At 41.8% G+C, this 20,312-nt stretch overlaps 1 long non-coding RNA gene across 5 annotated transcripts in view; it reads left to right on the top strand.

Moving 5' to 3' along the window:
* LOC126071289 (uncharacterized) overlaps window positions 1-20,312 on the top strand; it is a 195,115-nt gene that overhangs the window by 89,108 nt on the left and 85,695 nt on the right. For all 5 annotated transcript variants that reach the window (XR_007516342.1, XR_007516346.1, XR_007516347.1 and 2 more), the window contains exon 5: window positions 1,679-1,857. This is a non-coding gene — a long non-coding RNA (uncharacterized LOC126071289). The remainder of the gene's footprint in view (window positions 1-1,678; window positions 1,858-20,312) is intronic.

A 20,312-nucleotide genomic window follows, 5' to 3' on the forward strand; every position in this document is an offset into this window, starting at 1 on the left:
CTGCTTATGGGCCTAAAACTGTCTGATCAGACTTTTACAGATCAGAGAACTTAGGAACAATGTGGGACACATGTGGGAGGATCCAGTCTAACTAACTCTAGTTTCCTTGGAGGGATTAGAAATTGATTCCAGAGCCCAGTGTATGTCCTTTATAACCATATATAGTGATGTGAACATAATCATTACACAGTGTGAGCGTAGTCATTCTCAACTGATACTTTTGTTGTCCACTTAAAGTCTTGAGTTAAAAAAGCTGGAATGATAATTATTATATGTAAATATATGGACTTTACATACCCTACCCCCCAAATTATAAATTGTGAGATCCAGAGTAACAAAAACCAGGAAAACAGCTCCCATATAGAATTCTTGTCTTAATACTATTTCTGTCTGTGGGAGCTGCTACAACACAGGCAAAAAATCTGAAAAAGTGAAGTGACCACACGATGATAGAAGTGATGCTAATATCAGGAAAGGGGGTTGATACACTGAGGGGAAGGACAATTAAAGGTCAAGAAGAGCCCTGAATGCATTTATTGGTCAAGGTTTGGGAAGACTGGAAGGTATTTCTCCTTTAAGAAATCCAACTCTGACAAAGTTCCCCTTACAGCTGTTTCTTTTGGGGCCCTACCTATGTCATGACACTTCTCAGCCCTGAACATAGTATAGCTAAGCTACAGAGAGTACCACACATAAGCTACAGAGAGTATGGCTCTAAATTGTGTGCTAAATATGACAGAATTATTAAGCTTTTCAGTTAGCAGGTTTTTTTTTTTTTGGAGGTGCTGTGTTATTGTTTGAGAAGCCCTGGTGGCATAGTCGTTAAGCACTCAGCTGTTAACTGAAAGGTGGGGTTGTTGGAAACGTCCCCCTGCCCCCAACAGCCGCTCAGCAGGAGAAAGATTTGGCAGCCTGCTCCTATGAAGATTAAAAAAAAAAAAAAAAAAATGAAGATTACAGCCTAGGAAACCCTATGGGCAGGTCTACTCTGTCCTATAAGGATGCTATGAGTTGGAATCGACTCTATGACAATGGGATGCTACTGCTTACCTGTAGTAAGCACCATTTTTGACACAGACACAGGGGTTTTACTTCTATTTTACAGATATGTTCCCGAAGTTAGCTTCAGACCCTTTTCTTTCTTTCTGCAAATTTCGCTGGCGTTACCATTCTTTTAGTCTGCTTCCCACAATTTCTTCTTACAGAAATGACTTTCATTAACTTCTGCTTTGAGACTCCTGAGTGCAGTAATATAGTTCTGTTTGAATTAGAAAAGGAAATTGGTTGGAGCCCCCATCTTCCGCTGATTTGCCACCAGCATTCTCCGCAGGGCCCTCCAGGCTTCCTGACTGCAGTTCTTGGACAGCAGCTCAGCCAGCTCCAGCCAGGATTAGCGATTGGCCAGAGTGACTGCTTTCCCAGCTCCCTTTACTGTTCATGGTGTTTTAAATTACACTTTTACCCCAAGGAAGAACCCCTGCCTCTAACCACGTGAGGTGATTATTTCTGAAAGCCTCACGGACTCCAAACCAGAATAATTAAGGAGTACAGGATACCTTTTCAGATAATTGAAAGGTGGTGGCAGAGACCCGGGAATTAAATACTACTTAAACCATATTTATCTACTCATTTTCCGCTTTAAACGTATGTTCCTGGCCTGTGAGTATTTCTTTTCTAGGTGGCTGAGAGCAAGTTCAGTAGGTGTTGGAAGCAATCGATGTGGATTCACCTGCGGCTCTGTCTACGCCATTTGTAAATCCCGTGATGCACTGCGGAGCCCGCGCAACGTTCTGACTCAGCATCTCCCATCTGTTGCCTCCTGGCTGCACGAGGCGTCAGGAGCAACCACTATTAAAGGTAAAGCTCGCTGTTCTTGCTGTCTTTAAGGACGAGGAAGGAATAAGCTTCTCTGTGCCCCACACCTCCCCACTCCTGCTCTATTAATAGCACTCACACTCTGTTGTAATTGTCTGGGTGTGTCCCGTTTCCCCAGGGTACCTCAGCACTCTCAAGGGTAACAGCGGCACCACTCTCAGTGGGTTTACTGCTTCTTCAGGCCCTTTCTTATTTTTTCCTTGTTATAATTATCTAATGCTTCACCTCTGTGGTCTTCAAGATTGATTGCTGTGCAGTCATTGACTTTCTGCTCCTGCCTCTCTCACAGCCAAAGTGACCAGTTCTACCACCCTCAGTACCGATCCAGCCTGGTATATGGCAGGCCCTCGATAAATGAGAGTGTTCAGGTGTTATCTTTTTTATAATTATTATTTGCTCTTTCTGCTCCAGTTATCACCACTTGGGTGATTGGATGAGGGGCAGACAGACTTTCACCTCAAATTAATAAGTATAACTATTCCAGGATAATCTTAGACGGTCAGAACTTTTGCAGGAACAGTTCCCACAGAGTAGCCTGTTCTTTCATTTGTGCAGCCCTTCCCTGTTTTTTTTTTTTTTTTTTCCCTGTAGCAAAGGAGTCCCTGGGTGGAGCAAAGGATTAACTGCTTCACTACTAGCGGAAAGGTTGGTGGTGCCATCCAACCTAGAGACGCCTTGAAAGACATGCTTAGTGATCTGCTTCTCAAAGGTCACAGCCTTGAAAACCCTATAGAGCAGTTCACCTCAGCACACGTGGAGTCACCACGAGTTGGAATTGACTCTACAGCTATTAACAACAACAGCGACAACATCCCTGTAGCAAATTCTTACAGGCCAAGTTTTCTCAAAGGTTGGATTGGAGGACATTTGAATGGCTCACTCTCAGAACTATCCTTTTATGTTAATCCCCAGGTACTAGATGGAAGCCCTCATGAATATTTTAGGCAGGTAGGTCTATGACAGTGAAAGAAGTATCTTCAAGGTGTACATCCCCTGACCCAGTGTTGCCAAGGGCTCATCTCTAGTAGATTCAACTTGCCTTCACCCATAAAACACAACAGTTGCAGGAGATAGAAGAGGAATACCTAACCACTATTTGAACTTATTGGAATCCATAGATGGATAAACTGGCCCTAAATGGCATGTTAAGAACCTACAAGTTTATTGTAGCCAAGTTCCCATGCAGATGTGTTTTAGCATTGCCATGGAAACATCTTTTCAACAGTGGAATAATGAGATGGTAATGAAAAGAGAGGGGGACAGTGGTGGTTCAGTGGTAGAATTCTCACCTTCCATGTGGGAGACCTGGGTTCAATTCCTAGTCAGTGCACCTCAAGCATAGCCACCACTCTTCTGTCAGTGAAGGTCGTCGTGTTGTTATGTTCCTACTTTCAGCGGAAATCCCAGACTAAGACAGTCTAGAAAGAAAGGCCTGGTGATCTAATTCTAAAAATCAGCCAATGAAAGCCCTATAGATCTCAGTGGGCAGCATTTTGTTCTGTTGTGCATGGGGCCTACTCAACAACAGCTAACACAATGAAGAGAGATGGTATATAATAAATTATAACAGTCATAGTTACTATTGCAAGAAGAATGTAGAAAAAGCAGTTAGTTGAAGGAGGAAGCAAGCGGGGAGGTCAAAAAGAAGGGCAGAGTCATTTGTATTAAAACCTGGTGTCAGGACTTGGAAATTGAATGTTGCAGATTTCAGAACCTGTTTGTGGCCCATCCCAGTCGACTACTACGATGTGGAATAGATTGCTTTAATTTCTGAACTTGAGTCTCCTGACTTGCTAAAATGCTCAGGCCTTACATGGTACATGACGCCTGTTTTAGTTCTTAGTGCTGCTCTAACAAACTATACCACGGTGGGTTGCTTTAAAGAATACAGATTTATTTTCTCACAGTTTTGGAGACTAGAAGTCCAAATCAGGGCATCAGCTTTAAGGGAGTGTCCTTTTTTTGTTGTTAGCCCTGGGAGTACCTTGGCATCTGTCTGTCTTCTCCTGTGAGTGTCTCTCCATCTCTTCTGGCCTTTTTATAACTCAGAAGTGATTAGTTTAGAATTTACCCTACACTGGTATGACCCCATTAACATAACAAAAGAAAAATGCCTATTTCCAACCAGTGTGATATTGACAGGTACAGACCAGACCAGCTGCTGTCAAGTGTCAGAGTAGAACCATTGTCCATAGGGTTTTCAAGGTTGTGACCTTTCTGAAGTAGGTTGCCAGGCCTTTCTTCTAAGATGCCTCTTAGTGGGTTCGAACTGCCAGCCTTTCCATTAGTAGTAGAGCTCTTAGCCATTTACGCCACCCAGGGACTCCATTTGTAGGTAAAGGGGTTAGAATTTTGACACATACTTTGGAGGGATGCAATTCAATAATAAAAAAAAAAATAGCAGGGCTTAAATAGTAGAGCTTTAACAGTGAGGCCTAACTGATTGTTTCTGCTGCTCCCAAGTCCTAGCTCACTTGGTGGACCGTTAGGGGAAGCACCACAACCCCTAGTGTCAGAGTGGAGCCCATTAATCTTGACATCTCTTAAAAGCAAGTGTTTTTCCCTCCCTGCATACTACTTCCAAATTAGGGGCACCCCTTATGGCCCCTTGTTTGAAAGTAAACACTAGTGTTTAAAGTCCTTATCCTTGTTTTCCCCCAGGAAGCCTAGGGGGACTTCATGCAAATACATAGACCACCCCAATAGTGAGTGGTCCCATGACCACCACCATCTTTGGTTATATAACTGCTTCCACACCTAGAATTTTAGTTCTTGGAGAGGAGGGCCCCAGTATTATTTATCTTTGACTCCTCAGTATCTTGTATATTGCATGTGTTTAGTTAGTTGGAAGCTCAGTAAGTAACTATTGCATGATTATCAGTTGAGAAAGAGTGTCTCTGCATAACAGGGGAGTTATATTGAAAAGTTCCCCATTGTGGTCAAAGTCACTGGCATGGTTCAGAGATGGACATTTCCACCTGGTGTCTGGGATGGTTTCTGAGAATCCAGAAATATAATGGGTTACGTGTTTTTGCTCCCACCTCCTCTGACAGCTTATTTCCAAACTTTCCTGACTTGACTACCTAGTTGAAAAATAATTATTAGCTTCAAGAGTAGTTTTAAGGGTGTTCACACATTTAAAAACACAGATGAAAGCATTTTAAAATTATTTGAGACAGCTATTAAGATAGACTGGGTTCAGGTATTAAGATAGCACCACCAATCACTGTCCCTGTGAGTAGTAAATCTGAAACAAATCTTTCACCCTGCACCTTAAATTGTGGGTCCTACTGAATGGTAAGTGCTTCCTAGGTAAACTTGGGGGCTGTGCCTACATGACCTCTGACCTCCATTGTCATGGCTTGGTATTCAATGTTCCAGCAGTCCTGATTCTCTTCATGTCTCTTTGAATCTTTGAAGACCGCTGGCTGTAATACAGTCCCTTTTTTACTCATGGAGGATGAAGAATAACCTTATATAGAATCACTGTTACACCTCGTGGGCATGCCTAGGGATTGTACCCCCAGAGTCCGGTTGTTCTAAATAATAGCACCACCTCTCTCCCTCCCCTTCCCCCCTCCTCCCTTGAGCTGGAGCAGGCCATTGCTCACTCTTCTCAGAGGAAAAGTCTTCCTTACCCCCTTTCACCTCCTCGCTCCCAGAAGACTTGAGTCCTGGAATACCTGTAACCTGTTGCCGTCAAGTCGATGCCAACTCATAGTGACCCTATAGGACAGAGCAGAACTGCCCCATGGGGTTTCCAAGGAGCGCCTGGTGGATTTGAACTGATGACCTTTTGGTTAGCAGCCTTAGCTCTTAACCACTAGCCACTAGGGTTTCCGAGTCCTGGAATAAAACGATGCTAAATCGGTAGGCTTGATTCATTGTCACAAGGCCACCCTATGAATTTGCTTCTGCCTTGGTTTGGGTTTTTAAAAAAAAAAAAAAAATCACTGCCCTGTAGACACACGATTTGACCTGCATAGAGTGCATTTGCTTCCCACTGGAGTTGGTGCAACTCTTAACCCAGTTCTCTCTCTGCCTCCCTTTGTGACTTCTTTACACCAGGAGGCAAAAATGCTTTGTGGTTCTTCCTTCAGCAAATACACTTTTCTCCCCCAGAGACAGGTTTCCATAGAAACCAAACCAAGGGGGAACATTTGGGAGAGGCAGAGTTTGTTGAGCAGCGTGTGGAAAAACCACAAGAGAGGTGCGGGGAGAAGGCATTTATCTCAGGATTGTATTTAAAATGTGAACGAAAATATACTTTGGGAGCGGGAAAGCATGTTAAATTTTTTAAATGGTTTTAAATGTTGCTGTGCAATGGGTGTGAAAGACTCCAGGCAAATCAAAAGCTGTATAGCACCTACCGTGTGCAAGGCACAGTGCAAAGTACTGGGAAGAATTCAAGTGTCAGACATGGCCATGCCTCAGGGAGTTTGTAGCTTCTGTGAAGAGGTCATATGCACACACATAATCTCCCCAGACAGTAGTACATTTTAAGTACCAGATGAACGAGACCGACAGAATGGACAGGAAGCAGGTATAACTTCTGCTTTAGACAAATCCAAGTGACTTTTAGAGGCCAATCTTTTTTTACTTAGCTGCTCTATTACCTTAAAATAAGCACAGAGAATATCAAAAGCTATATCAATGTGAACTTAAGGGAATTCAATCTATAATCCTGGTCCTCAACCTCCTCAAAGGAGACATAGGAGATAGTAAGGCATGATTTGTGGTATTGGTGATAATCCAGGAGAAAGAGTGTTTGATGACATAGGAGAGAGAGGACAGTGGCTTATAACCTTGGCTATGTAGACTAGAGCCACTTGGGAAATTTAAAAAAATACTGATCTTGCCCCTCCCCTGAGATTCAGATGCACTTGTTCGGTGGGGGACTGGAGGGCCCTGGGTACAGGATTTTAAAATTCTCCTCAGATAGTTCTAGGAAGCTTTGAACCACTGGAAAATCCTATTCCTTTTACTTCTTCAACTACTGCAAGCAGACACACATACACACACACACACACACAACTCTTTCTTTTAATTTCCAGCTTTGCAGAAAATGAATTAAATGGGATGGGGAAGAGATTTCAGAATACTGAATTCAGTAGGCACATGATTATCTGTTTAATATGCTAACGAGGGGAGTGGTATGGCTTCATGGTATACTACTGTGCTGGATTATGGGAAGAGCTTAAAAGAGGTGGTTGCTCTCATGGCTTCTGACCTTTAACAGGTTTTCCTCCAGAAGCTGTGACTCTGACTGTGTGTCAGTGTTAGAGGAGTGATGTGTGTGTGCCAAGGGTTGTGAAAATATAACGTGTCTTTTAGGGTCAGTTACAAAACATGACATGCCTCTTAATGTCCTTTTTTGCTGTGTGAGTGTTCCTGGGCATTCTGTTTCGTCTATTTTCCCTTCTGAATCTTTGTTCAAAAAAGAAGAGTTTCACAGACAGGGATTACTTGTATCCTCTGAGAACAATGAATTGTACCCATAAAAGAGAACTGTGCTTATTTTGTGTTTCCCAGTGATAAAAACAGGAAAAGCATTGCCATGACACGGAGCGTACTACTGATTTTCCTTGGTTTCAGTGTAGTTTGTAGCAATTGGTGAGGAATTGATTTTGAGATATTAGGAAAATTCTTCCCCTTACAATCAAAGCTAATGTTCAGGAAGATGGCCTGGTGATCTGTTCAGGCTAGAGAGTAAGAGGTGGTTAGGGAATTAGTGCAGTTAGACTAAATGGGTAGGGGATGGTAAGGAGATCCTATGCTAGGGAAGAAGCAGGAGAAGCAGGAAGAGGCTGGTTCATGAGACACTCTGAAGACCAACTTGATAGGATATTACACTTCTTAGACAGGAAGCAGAGGGAGAAGTCCAGGGTGATCACAGGATTTCGAGCTTATGTGACTGCCTCTGCCCTCCCATCTGCCCTTCAGACAGGAACTGCCCACATAGTCTCTTGTGTCTACTTGATCCAAGAAGCCCACTCCTCACCAGTATCATTTTCTATCCCATAGTCCAATCCATCCCTGTCTGAAGAGCTGACCTTGGGAATGATTCCTCTCCTGGGCCAACAGAATGTCTGGGGACCATGACCTCCGGGGTCCCTCTAGTCTCAGTCAGACCATTAAGTCTGGTCTTTTTATGAGAATATGAGGTCTGCATCCCACTGCTCTGTGTTCCCTCAGGGGTTCTCTGTTGTGTTCCTTGTCAGGGCAGTCATTCATTGGTGGTAGCCGGGCGCCACCTAGTTCTTCTGGTCTAAGGCTGATGTAGTGTCTGATTTATTTGGTTCTCTCTATCTCTGCGCTAACTGTTACCTTGTGTCTTTGGTGTTCTTCATTCTCCTTTGGTCCAGGTGGGTTGGGACCAATTGTTGCATCTTAGATGGCTGCTTGCTAGCGTTTAAGACCCCAGACACCACTCTCCAAAGTGGAATGCAGAATGTATTCTTAATAGATTTTATTTTGCCAATTGACCTAGATGTCCTCTGAAGCCATGGTCCCCAAATCCCTGCCCCTGCTACGCTGGCCTTTGACACATTCAGTTTATTCAGCGAACGTCTTTGGTTTTGGTTTAGTCCAGTTGTGCTGACCTCTCCTGTATTGTGTGTTGTCTTTCTCGTCACCTCAAGTAGTTCTAATCTAATATCTAATTAGTGAATACCCCTCTCCCACCCTCCCTCCCTCCTCTTGTAACCATCAAAGAATATTTTCTTCTCTGTTTAAACTATTTCTTGAGTTCTTATAATAGTGGTCTTATACAATATTTGTCCTTTTGCAACTGACTAATTTCACTCAGCATAATGCCTTCCAGATTCCTCCACGTTATGAAATGTTTCACAGATGCATCGCTGTTATTTCTCAATGTGTAGTATTCCATTGTGTGAATACACCATAATTTATTTATCCTTTCATCCATTCATGGACACCTTGGTTGCTTCCATCTTTTTGCTGTTGTAAACAGTGCTGCAGTGAACATAAAAACATGGGTATGCATATATCTGTTTGTGTAAAGGCTCTTATATCTCTAGGATATATTCCAAGGAGTGGGATTGCTAGATCGTACGGTAGTTCTACTTCTAGCTTTTTAAGGAAATGCCGAATCGATTTCCAAAGTGCTTCTACCATTTTACATTCCCACCAGCAGTGTGTAAGTATTCCAGTCTCTCCACAACCTCTCCAACATTTATTATTTTGTGTTTTTTGGATTGATGCCAGCCTTGTTGGGTGAGATGGAATCTCATTGTAGCTTTGATTTGCATTTCTCTAATGGCTAATGATCGTGAGCATTTCCTCACGTATCTGCTAGCTACCTGAATGTCCTCTTTAGTGAAGTGCCTGATCATATCCTTTGCCCATTTTTTCACTGGTTTATTTGTCTTTTTGTAATTGAGTTTTTGCAGTATCACGTAGATTTTAGGGATCAGAAGCCGATCGGAAATGTTGTAGCTAAAATTGTTTTCCCAGTCTATAGGTAATCATTTTACTCTTTTGGTGAAGTTTTTGGATGAGCGTAAGTGTTTGATTTTTAGGAGTTCCCAGTTATCTAGTTTCTCTTCTGGTGTTTGTGCATTGTTAGTAATGTTTTGTATACTGTTTGTGCCATGTGTTAGGGCTCCTAGCATTGCCCCTATTTTTTCTTCCGTGATCTTTATCGTTTCAGATTTTATATTTAGCTCTTTAATCCATTTTGAGTTAGTTTCTGTGCATGGTGTGAGGTATAGTTCTTGTTTCATTTTTTTGCAGATGGATATCCGGTTATGCCAGCACCATTTGTTAAAGAGACTGTCTTTTCACTATTTAACTGAAGTTGGGCCTTTGTCAAATATCAGCTGCTCATATGTGGATGGATTTAAGTCTGGATTCTCAATTCTGTTCCATTGGTCTGTTGTTGTACCAGTACAAGGCTGTTTTGACTGCTGTGGCGGTGTAATAGGTTCTAAAATCAGGTAGTGTGAGGCCTCCCACTTTGTTCTTCTTTTTCAGTAATGCTTTACTTACCTAGGGCCTCTTTCCCTTCCATATAAAGTTGGTGATTTATTTCTCCATCTCATTAAGAAACATCTTTGGAATTTGGGTCAGAATGGCATTGTATCTATAGGTGGCTTTTGGTAGAACAGACATTTTTATAATGTTAAGTCTTCCTATCCATGAGCAAGGTATGTTTTTCCACTTATGTAGGTCTCCTTTGGTTTCTTGCAGTAGTGTCTTGTAGTTTTCTTTGTGTAGGTCTTTTATATCTCTGGTAAGATTTATTCCTAAGTATTTTCTCTTCTTGTGGGCTACTGTAAGTGGTATTGATTTGATGATTTTCTCTTCGATATTCTTTTTGTAGGTATAGAGGAATCCAACTGATTTTTGAATATTTATCTTGTACCTTGATGCTCTGCTGAACTCTTCTATTAGTTTCAGTAGTTTTCTTGAGGATTCTTTAGGTTCTTCTGTGTATATGATCATGTCATCTGCAACTGGAGATACTTTTACTTTCTCTAGGCTAATCGCTCTGGCTAGGACCTCCAGCCCAGTGTTGAACAAGAGTGGTGATAAGGGGCATACTTGTCTGGCTCCTGATCTCAAGGGGAATGTTTTCAGGCTCTCTCCATTTCCCATGATGTTGCCTGTTGGCTTTGTATAAATGCCCTTTGTCATGTTGCGGAATTTTCTTCTATTCCTATTTTTCTGAGAGTTTTTTTTTTTTTTTTTATGAATGGGTGTTGAGCTTTGTCAGATGCCTTTTCTGCATCAGTCGATAAGATCATGTGGTTCTTGTCTTTCTTTTTTTTATATGATGGATTACATTAATTGTTTTTCTAATGTTGAACCATTCCTGCATACCTGGCATGAGTCCCACTTGGTCATGGTGAATTATTTTTTTGATATGTTGTTGAGTTCTATTGGCTAGAATTTTGTTGAGGATTTTTGCATCTAAGTTCATGAAAGATATAAGTCTTTAATTTTCTTTTTTTTTATGGTGTCTTTACCTGGTTTTCATATCAGAGATACGCTGGCTTCATAGAATGGGTTTGGAAGTATTCTGTCCTTTTCTATGCTCTGAAATACCTTTAGTAGTAGTGGTGTTAACTCTTCTCTGAAAGTTTGGCAGAACTCTGCAGTGAAGCTGTCCGGGCCAGGGCTTTTTTTGTTGGGAGTTTTTAAATTATCTTTTCAATCTCTTCTTTTGTTATAAGTTTTATTTAGTTGTTCTACCTCTGTTTGTGTTAGTTTAGGTAGGTAATGTGTTTCTAGAAATTCGTCTGTTTCTTCTAGGTTTTCAAATTTGTTAGAGTACAGTTTTTCATAGTAATCTGATATGATTCTTTTAATTTCAGTTGGGTCTGTTGTGATATCGCCCATCTCATTTCTTATTTGTGTTATTTGCTTCCTCTCCTGTTTTTCTGTTATCAGTTTGGCCAGTGGTTTATCAATTTTGTTAATTTTTTCAAAGAACCAGCTTTTGGTCTTGTTAACTCAGTTGTTTTTCTGTTTTCTATTTCATTTAATTCTGCTCTAATTTTTATTATTTGCTTTCTGTTGGTGCCTGAAGTTTTCTTTTGTTGCTCTCTTTCTGTCTGTTCAAGTTGTAGGGATAATTCTTTGATTTTATCCCTTTCTTCTTTCTGTATATGTGCCTTTACTGATATAAATTGACCTCTGAGCACTGCTGTAGCTGTCTCCCAAAGATTCTGATAGGAAGTGTTTTCATTCTAATTGGATTCTATGAATTTCTTTATTCCATCCTTAATGTCTTCTATAACCCAGGCATTTTTGAGCAGGGTTTTGTTCAGTTACAAAGTGTTCGATTTTTTTTACCTGCTTTTTCTGTTATTGTTTTCTACTTTTATGGCCTATGGTCAGAGAATATGCTTTGCAATATTTCAATGTTTTGGATTCTGCTAAGGCTTGCTTTATGACCTAATATGTGGTCTATTCTAGAGAATGTTCCATGTGCATTGGAAAAGAAAGTATACTTGGCTGCTGTCGGGTCGAGTGTTGTCTATGAGGTCAACTTGGTTGATGGTGGCATTTAGATGTTCTGTGTCTTTATTGAGCTTCTTTCTGGATGTTCTGTACTTTACCAAAAGTAGTGTGTTGACGTCTCCTACTGTAATTGTGGAGCTGACTATCTCACTTTTCAAAGCTGTTAGAGTTTGTTTCATGTATCTTGCAGCCCTGTCATTGGATACATAAATATTTAATACAATTATTTCATCCTGGTATATTGTCCCTTTAATCATTATATAGTGTCCTTCCTTATCCTTTGTGGTGATTTAACTTTGAAGTCTGTTTTGTCAGTAATTAACATTGCCACTCCTGCTTTTTTTTGTTTGTTGTTTGTTTGATATATTTTTTCCCATTCTTTGAGTTTTAGTTTGTTTCTCTAAGTCTAAGGTGTGTCTTTCATAGGTAGCATACAGATGGGTCATGTTTTTTAATCCATTTTGCCATTCTCTCTCTTTATTGTGCATTTAGCCCATTTACATTCAGCGTAACTAATGATAGGTATGGGTTTAGTGCTGCCATTTTGATGTCTTTTTGTGTGTGTGTGTTGTTGACAGTTTTTTTCCCACTTAATTTTTTGTGCTGAGTAGTTTATCTTCATATATTGTCTTTTCCTCTTATTTGTTGTTGTTGATTTTGTTTCTGCTGAGTCCGTATTTTTTTCTTGTATTTTATTTTGATGAGTAGCATTGTTAGTCTCCTTTGTGGTTACCTTAATATTTACCCCTATTTTTCTAAGTTTAAACCTAACTTTTATTTCTTCATATCACCTTGACTTCCTCTTCATATGAAAAATCTGTGACTACATTTCTTAGTCCCTCTTTATTGTTTTAATGTTGCCTTCTTTTACATAATAACATTGCTGTTTCCCTGTTTTGAGCATTTTTTTATCCTGATTTATTTTTGTGATTTCACTATCTGGGTTGACATCTGATGGCTCTGTCCTGTGTTCTAGCCTTGGGTTGATATCTGATATTATTGATTTTCTAACCAGAGCACTCTCTTTAGTATTTCTTGTAGTTTTGGTTTGATTTTTACAAATTCCCTAAACTTCTGTTTATCTGGAAATGTCCTAATTTTGCCATCATACTTGAGAGACAGTTTTGCTGGATATATGATTCTTGACTGCCAGTTTTTTTCCTTCAGTGCTTTATAAAAGTCATCCCATTGCCTTCTTGCTTGAATGTTTTCTGCCGAGTAGTCTGAGCTTATTCTTATTGACTCCTCTTTGTAGGTGACTTTTCATTTATCCCTAGCTGCTCTTAAAATTCTCACTTTATGTTTGGTTTTGGGAAATTTGATTATAATCTGTCTTGGTGACTTTCTTTTGAGGTCTACCTTATGTGGAGTTTGATGAGCATCTTGGATAGATATCTCCTCATCTTTCATGATATCAGGGAAGTTTTCTGCCAATGAATATTCAACAATTCTCCCTGTATTTTGTGTTATCCCTTCCTGTTCTGGTACTCCAGTCACTCATAGGTTATTTCTCTTGATAGAGTCCCGCATGATTCTTAAGGTTTCTTCATTTTTTAAAATTCTTTTATCTGATTTTTCTTCAAATATGTGAGTGGTACGTGTTTTATCTTCAGTCTCATTAATTCTGCCTTCCACTTCCTCAGTTCTGCTCCTCTGACTTTCTGTTGTGTTGTCTAATTCTGTAATTTTATTGTTATTCTTCTGAATTTCTGATTGCTATCTCTCTATGGATTCTTGCAGCATATTAAATTTTTCATTATGTTCTTGAATAACCTTTTTAATTTCTTCAGCTGCTTTATCTGTGTGTTCCTTGGCTTGTTCTGTGTTTTGCCTGATCGCCTTCCTGATCTCGTTCTTTATGTCTTGTTGAGTTCTGTATATTAATCTTTTGTATTCTGTACCTGGTAATTCCAGGAAGGCACCTTCATCCAGAATATTCCTTGATTCTTTTTTTTGAGAGTTTGTTGAAGCAATCATGGTCTGCTTCTTTATGTGATTTGATATTGACTCTTGTCTCTGTACCATCTGTAAATTATTGTAATAGTTTATTTTACATTTGCTTACTGTATTTTTTTTTATCCTAGCTTCTTTGTTTGTTTTGTTTTGATATGCCAAAATAGATTGCTTGAGTGAGCTCGCTTGATTATTTTCACTTTTGAAGCACTAACATCCTGTCACCAGAGGGCTAGAGCTGTTACCAGGTACATGAGCCTAGGAGTCCGTTCACTTTTCTTGTATGGATTCGGCTCAGGTGTACAGTTAGTTGGTCATCAAGTGTGTAGTACAGGCGCTGTTCTATCTTAGAGGGGCAGGGGTGATTGGTGTAGGTACAGGTATCTGATTGCAGCAGGAGGTCACGCTTTGAACAAGGCAGGGAGCTGACAACCTTCCCCCGAGTGTCTGTGAGGAAAGCATGTTCCCGTTCCTTAGAGCACACAGGTGGGTGGGTTCTGCAGATGGACCATGGGCACCCAGTGCTTTTGGTTGTAAGGACTGGGAGGTGCCAGTTATGCTTGGACAGTGTCACAGGTGGCTGGGTGTCATGGGTGGAACCACCAGTCCTTAGGCCCCTGATGTGGGCAGGTAAGGACCCTGTTTAAATGCAAAGTGGTGTCACACTTCAAACACCCACCTCTCCAATGCAAAGCTGAAACAGTTGCAGTCTTTCAACAAGGGCCTATTCTCCTGAAATAGGCCCACACAGGCCCATGCAGGGATGAAAGGTATTCGAAGTCCATGGACCGTTTATCCCTGGATGGGAGCTGCTTCTGTCCTGAGCTCCCCAGGTTAGTGGAGCTGGCAGATTATCTTTTCTCCTAACTGTGAATTTATTCCTCTCCAAGGCTTGGAGAATGGCTCTTGGTGCTCAGCAGTGCCTCTCTCAGGCCCAGAGAAATCGACAGCCACTGAAGTAGGCTTTGGAATTGACTCAACAGCAGAGAGTTTGGTTTTTGGTATATATATATATATATATATATATATATATATATATATATATATATATACATATAGCAAGGAAATGTCTTACCCATTTGTAGGTTCTGGCAAATCCGAAGTCCATGGATCAGGCTGGAGGCTTTTCCAGAAGCACGTAGCTACAGGGGCTGACATACCCAAGATCGTCAGTTCAGATGGCAGGCTGCTGGCTCAAGTCCTAAGAACCAGAGGTCAGATGATGATGAGCCAGATGTAGGATACAGAGCAAGGAAAATTCAGTGATCTTTGTAAGAATGCCCACGTATATTGGATGCAGGCCACAACCCCTGAGGAAACACCTCTTACAAGTGATTGACTGTCACATTTCATCACATCATGGAGTTGATTGTATTATGTTACAAAATGGAGGATAACTACATCTTTACATAACTGCCAAACTACATCATTACATAGCTGCTGAACTACTTTATTACATAACTGCCAAACCACTGAGAATCATGGCCCAGCCAAGTGGACACAAAGCCTTAAGCATCACAGTTCACTTTTTGTCAACTTGACACCTGTACACATCTCCTTAAACCATACACAATCTCTAAATAAAGATGATTACAACTTCATACTTGCACCTAACATGCATACGACCGAAAACGCATTGGGCACCGTACATCTTATCCTTTGTAAGTGAAGAAAATAAAAATATTTGTTGAGCACATACAAGGAAGGAGTACTCATAGCAATTACGCTCCTTATTTCTGCAACTGGTCACTTGGCCATAACTTGTATTTAGAGCTATCTTCTTTCGTCACCCATTCTATATTCTCTTTGCCCTTAGCAAGCATCTCGGCTGGACACGCTCCTTTGCCTGGTGGGGTGACCCAAACCTTCATTCCTGAAGGGCCTGGGCCGTTAGTAGTCATGTCAGACTTGGGTCACTGTAGTATTCTATTGACTTCAATAACAAAGCATGGTAGTACTAAGAGATGTCCTAAGGGACCTCTTGCGTTCCAGACATATTCTTGTTTACCTGCATTATGTTAGTATCAATCCAATGTCCTTTTGGTAATCAAGATCAGTCACACCAGCCAATATTGTAACTCCCTTCTTTGCCTGTTGATTCAGATGCCTGAGGAGCCAAAATGTCTGGGTAGCATCTTTAAATTCCAGTTCAATGGAATCAGTGTTTTATCTCCTGGTGAGAGCATTCCTTTCTTTGTGACTAAGACCTCTAGACCAGCAGAGCATAGGTCACAGGGACAGGAAACAAAAATTTTGCAAGTGAGTCACTAAGAGTAATAGTGAGTGGTGCCACTCTCATTTCCAACCCTTGATTCCTGGACCCATGAATCCTGGCTATGGGAGAAAGAGCACCATATACTGGATGCTGGTTTAGCACATATACAACCTCCTGTAGAACGTTTTCCAACCATGCGAAGTATTGTTACCTAGCTGGCAGTGTAATTGTGTCTTTAGAAGGCCATTCCATTGTTCTGTCAAGTCAGCTGCTTCAGCATGATGTGAACAAAATACCAATGAATTCCATAAGCATGGGCCCATTGCCACACTTCATGTGCTGTGAAGTGAGTCCCTTGATCAGAGGCAACATGGTGCAGGATAGCATGACAGATGATAAGGCGTTCTGTAAGTCCATGGATGGTAGTTTTAGCAGAAGCATTGCATGCAGGGAAGATTAATCCATATCCAGAGTAATTGTCTATTCCAGTAAGAGCAAAGCAATGCACTTTCCATGATGGAAGTGGTCCAATATAACCAACCTGCCACCACATTCCTGGCTGATCACCTTAAGGAATGATTTCATATTGGGGATTCAGTGTAGGTCTTTGCTATTGGCAGTTTGGGCACTTAGCAGTGGTTGTAGACAAGTAGGCATGGTAAGTGGAAGTCCATGTTGCTGAGCCCATGCATAACCTCCATCCCTGCCACCACGGCAACTTTGTTCATGATCTCATTGGGCAATGATGGAAGTGGCTGGGTAAAGACGTTGACTGGGTTGCACAGAATGCATCATCCTATCCATTTAATTGTTAAAATCCTCTTTTGCCAAGGTCTCCTATTTGTGAGCATTCACATGAGACACAAATACCTTCACTTCTTTGACCCACTCAGAGAAGTCTATCCAAATACCTCTTCCCCATACATCCTTGTCACCAATTTTCCAATCATGTTCCTTTTAAGTCCCTGACCATCCAGCCAAACCATTGGCCACAGCCCATGAATGAGTATACAGTCGTGCGTCTGGCCATTTCTCCTTCCAAGCAAAGTGAACAACCAGGTGCACTGCTCAAAGTTCTTCTCATTGGGAGGATTTCCCTTCACCACTGTCCATCAAGGAGGTCCCAGAAAGGGGCTGTAGTGCTGCCACTGTCTGCTTTTGAGTAGTGCCTGCATATTGTGCAGAACAATCTGTAAACCAGGCACTAGTTTTTCTTCTTCAGTCAACTGATCATGAGGAACTCCCCATGAGACTATAGGTGCAGACCGGGAGAGGGCAGATAATGCGACAGGAGTGGAGACCATGGGCATTTGGAGCTCTGCCTCATGCAGCTTACTTGTGCCTTCAGGTCCTGCTCGGGTTGATCTTGTATATAATACTTCCATTTAATGGTGGAGTGCTGCTGTACACATCCAAATTTACGGCTCTGTGGATCAGACAACACCCAGTTCATGTTGAGCACCTCAGGTCACATGCTGATTTGGTAGCCCAAGTTTAAGTGTTCAGTCCCTACTAAGGCCCAGTAAGAAGCCAAAAAATGTTTCCAAAAGGAGAACAGTTATCTGCAGAGGATGGCAGGGCTTTGCTCCAAAATCCTAAGGGTCTGCGCTGTGATTCACTGATAGAGGCCTACCAATGACTCCAAACACTGTCTCTATCTGCCATTGACACTTCAAGTACAATTGGATCAGCCAGATCTTATGACTGAAGTGGCTGAGCAGACTGCATGGCAGCCTGAACCTGTTGCAGAGCCTTCTGTTTTTCTGAGCTCTACTCAAAACTAGCAGCTTTTGGAATCACTTGATAAATAGGCCAGGGTAACACCCCAAAATGAGGGATATGTTGCCTCTGAAATCCAAAGAGGCCCACTAGGTGTTGCACCTCCTTTTTAGTTGTGGGAGGAGCCAGATACAATAACTCATTCTTCACTTTAGTAGGAATATGCCCCACACCACTGAACCTGTAGAAATATCACTGAGGTGGAAGGCTGCTGAATTTTCGTGGGTTAATTTCTCACCTCTAACACAAATATTTTTACCCATCAGTCCAGAGTCATTGACACTTCTTTCTTAGTAGGTCCAGTCAGCATAATGTCATCAGTATAATAGACCAGTGTGACATCTTGTGGAAGGGAAAGTTGGTGAAGGCCCCTGTGGACTAAATTATGACATAGTGCTAAAGAGTTGATATACTCCTGAGGTAGGACAATGAAGGTGTATTTCTGGCCTTGCCAGCTGAAGGCAGACAGCTTCTGGTGTTCCTTTGAAACAAGACTAGAGAAAAGGGCATTGACCAGATCAATAGCTGCATACCAGGTACCAGGAAATGTATTAATTTGTGCAAGCAATGAAACCACAGCTGGAACAGCAGCTGCAGTTGAAGTCACCACGTGATTAAGTTTACAGTTATCCACTGTCATTCTCCAGGACCCGTCTGTTTTTTGCACATGCCAAATAGGTGAGTTGAGTGGGGATGTGGTGGGACTCACCACCCTTCTATCCTTCAAGTCCTTGATGGTGGTAGTAGTCTCTGCAGTCCCTTCAGGAATGTGTTATTACTTTTGGTTTACTATTTTCCAAGGTAGGGGCAGTTCTAATGGGTTCCACTTGGTTTTTTCTATCATAATAAGCCTTACTGCACTTGTCAGGGATCCAGTATAGGGGTTCTGTCAGTCGCTGAGTATATCTATTCCAATTATGCATTCTGGAATGGGGAAATCACTACAAGATGGGATTGAGGACACACTAAATCCAGGGTGAGATGAACCTGAGCTAAGAGCCCATTAACAACTTGACCTCCATATACCTCACTCTGACTGGTTGGCTACAGCGATGTTTTGGGTCTCCTGGAATTAGTGTCAGTTTAGAGCCGGTATCCAGTAATCCTGAAAATTCTGATTATTTCCTTTTCCCCAGTGAACAGTCACTCTCGTAAAAGGCCGAATATCCTTTTTGGAAAGGCTGAGAGAATGATTGACGTGTAAATTTTTGGCAGTGCAGTAGGGTCCTTTCTCAAGGGGACCTGGCCTTCCTTTCATTCAGGGGGTTGTGGATCTGTAAACTGGCTAAAGTCTGGCAATTGATTGAGCGCTGTGACTCTCTATTCTGGCTATTCAAATTAGACTATCCTGATTACTGCTTTGACTCTGCTGTCCATTACAGTAACCACAACCAGCTTGTCTTTGTGTACTGAGTGCCGCAACTTGGCCACTACCACCACAGGATCCACTCAGCACCATTTTAGTTAGGTGTCTTAATATAGTTAGTGCAGTTCCCACTGTCAAATCTGACTTACATAAAATAGCAATCACAGTAGTCTTCAAGGATGCTGGTGGTCCCTTCACAAATTTGTTCCTCACCATAGTGGTAAAAGGTGTGTCCTCTGGTCCCTCCATGTGTGGTTCTCTGGGTCTAACCTGATAAGCCACTCTAACATGCCAGTTTCCCTAAGCCTTTGGATACCTTCTTCTACAGTATGTCAAGGCACGTCTGGTACTTCAACTTGATTTAGTGTGGGCCACAGCGTAATCCATGCTTCAGTGAAACAAACAAATAAATGAATAGATTCTGTAAAAACAGTGTGGAGGCAGTGTCTGACCTCCTCTAACTTCACAAGGGGGAAGAAGAATCAAGATCTACAGCCTAAAGCTGGTTCCTATAAGGCGGAGGTCAGACGTGCCTTTTCCTTCTGCCTTCTTTACCAATTCTGACACCAAGCATTCCTTACAGGGCACTCTCTACTTCTCTGCTGGGTTCGATAATTCATAGCAATGGCCACACAGAAATCACAGACAATATCAATTATTATGGGATTTATTAGGGAAGTAACAGTTACATTTCAGGTTCAGGAACACTCAGGACACAGTTCTTCCATTAGAACAGCCTCTTCTCAGCTGTGCTTGCAGGCACGCCTCTCCCTGGCCCTCAGCCTCTGCCCAAAGGCACTCAGCTTTCTTTTTCTGTGGGCTGGGAAGCCCACTGCACTGCCTCCTTCCCGTCTCTCCTGGCACTGCTCTTCAGGGTTACTGCTCTTTCTCTCTCTCGGCTCCCTGGCTCCGGGAGTACAGGGATCTCAGTACAGGGATCTCAGGTCCAAAGGATGTGCCCTCCACTCCTGGCTGTTTTTCCTTGGTGGTTGGATCCTCTTTTTCCCACATCTGGGGTGGTTCATTTCAAGCCCAGTGGGATGGCAAAACTGACCAAACCCCTTGGTAGGCTACAATTACCCGATCACACAGTCCCGCCTAGTCACTTGGGTGAGAGTTACAAGACCATGGCTACAA

This window comes from Elephas maximus, chromosome 1 (genome assembly GCF_024166365.1).
Source record: "Elephas maximus indicus isolate mEleMax1 chromosome 1, mEleMax1 primary haplotype, whole genome shotgun sequence".
NCBI lineage: Eukaryota > Metazoa > Chordata > Mammalia > Proboscidea > Elephantidae > Elephas > Elephas maximus.